The following is a 2,500-nucleotide window of genomic DNA, read 5'->3' as shown; positions in this document are numbered from 1 at the left end:
TATACAAGGATAGGTACACTCAAAACCAGACAGATCGGTCTTATACAGGGTACTCACTCTTTGAAACCAAACATTCTTATCAATCATCAAACAAATCAAAACAATGACATAGATCAGTATGACTACTGGATTTTATCCTAGTTAGCCTTATCTTTATCAAATTGCTGGCAGTACATGTTTCATGTTTTAAAAACAATCAAAAACAATAAATCAAAAATCAAAAAGTGCAATAAAAACAAGTGGTGAAAACCTGGCAATAGGTGCTATTTGTGAGAGAACTCCTCTATCTATCGGTACTCACATCATATCTTTACTCCATCTAATCTAGGCCCATAGCCATCACAAAACACTTATACACACAACATTATCGTGGACATACTTAGCGTAGTCATTGTCCTTGATTCTCTAAAATAGTTATCCATATCATATCCCACCATGGCTTGGATCAATGTATATTCCACATCGACAAGTGTCCATAGCTAGGGACAACATTCATCTTGCTTTAACATTCAGACAACAAACAAGGATCACAATATACTAGGGAAACCCATGTCAAAACTACTCATCAGACTGGAAAACAAGATCATTGCCCAACTGCAACTACAACACACATGATGGATGATATATTTTGAATTATGATTTTTTTACATTTTACATAAAGTTTTGACTATTTTTATCTTGATTTCTAAACCATTAGATCTCCTGAGCTTCTCAAAGATGCACTGCTCTAGAGAAGCAACGAAGGAATCTGATATTTTTTTTGGTTTTCTGTCTGTGAGGCGATCATTCATATGGTGCAAATTTGTCTCGAGACATGATTGGAAACATACCATTGAAGACATTTTCCATTTTGCACATACAAATGGTTTACTCTTGTTTGTTTTACACAAGCAACACTCAGGTCTGTGTGTGTGAAAAGTGGATAAGGTTTGCAAGCTGTAAGACACAACACTTGAATTAAGTCATTGCATGCATGGTTAGATAGATATAATCATGAATATAAAAACCATAAAAAATCAACCTATTTCCTTCTAAAAGATGTGAGTATAGACTTGCTCTCAGATTTGTCTAAAGCAATACCAGTCACTAGACTACACCAAGATGAAGGAATTAATCTATATGAGCACAAGAATAAGTTAAATGTATGCAAGATTAAGCTAGATGAATGAATATTAAGCTAGATGAATTCAAGCAATCGTGATCAAACTAAATATGCAAAAAAAGATAAACTAAGATGCAATAATCTCAAAGCACAATATCTTCAATGACTCTAGAGCAAAAAATGCACAATAACAATAAATCTCCAGGGTGTCTTGAATGAGAGATGGAGGGCTCAATTTATAGAGACTCAAGAGAGAGACCAACGGTCAAGATTGATTAACAATGAGCGGTTGAGATTACTCAAGAGAAAGAACAATCCAAGTTAATTGAAATAATTGAGAGATCAGATTAAGTTAATCTTGAGATAGATTTCAATTATAACTTGACTGAATGCATTCATATCATAAGTCTGAGTTTGCATTGGAGATAAAATTAGTTGATTCCATGCACTTGAGACAAAATTACTCAAGATTTTTATTTAGAAAAATCCTTTTTCAATGTAACTGAACCTCTTTCCTCAAGAAAAGCTTTGAGTTTTAATTTTAGAGAAAATGATTAATTTAATTTAATTGCTTTTCTGAAATTTATCAAGTTATCTCAATTTTAGAAAAAGAAATATCTTAAGTTTGATTTCTTCTCTCAATTTAATTCTTTTCTTTTGTTTTCAATTTAACTCTTTCTTTTGCAGGTTAATTCCTCTTTTTGTGATTAATCTCTTTTTGTAAATTAATTCCTCTTTTTCTTTAAATTGATTCCTTTTTTTTGTGATTTAAATGGCAAATTGATTTATTAATTAAATATGCTAGGATATTTAATTAAATAAATAGAATAATTGATCAAAATGATTTACTTGGAATGGTTTAATTAATTAAATAAATATTTAATTAAAATAGAGTGATTATTTCACCATGTAACATTAATGATTGAAGAATTAATTAATTAGGTGCTCAAGGTTGATTTAATTTCCTTTGGTTAGGACCTTGGTGATGTTGTCGAGATTAGGGGCCCATGGTTTAGGTGACCATTTTTAGGGTATTATATTTGCCCCTCTTTGAATTAATGTGTGAGTAGTGTGTTGGTTCAAAGAGTAGTTGATGTCAAATAGATATCAGTTCTGAACTTGATGGATCACAAACCAATTCTGAACTTGATGGATCACAAACCGGTTCTGAACTTGATTGAACAAAAACCGATTGAGCGAATGATAAAACTGATTTCGAACTTGATTGAACACGAACCGATTGAGCGAAAGATAAAACCGATTTTGAACTTGATTGAACAAGAACCGACTGAGCGAGTGATAAAATCGATCCCGAACTTGATTAAACAAGAATCGACTGAGTGAGTGATAAAACCGATTCCGAACTTGATTGAACAAGAACCGACTGAGTGAGAATGT

This window comes from Cryptomeria japonica, chromosome 11 (assembly GCF_030272615.1).
Source record: "Cryptomeria japonica chromosome 11, Sugi_1.0, whole genome shotgun sequence".
Lineage (NCBI taxonomy): Eukaryota > Viridiplantae > Streptophyta > Pinopsida > Cupressales > Cupressaceae > Cryptomeria > Cryptomeria japonica.
Note: the sequence above shows the minus strand (reverse complement) of the source record.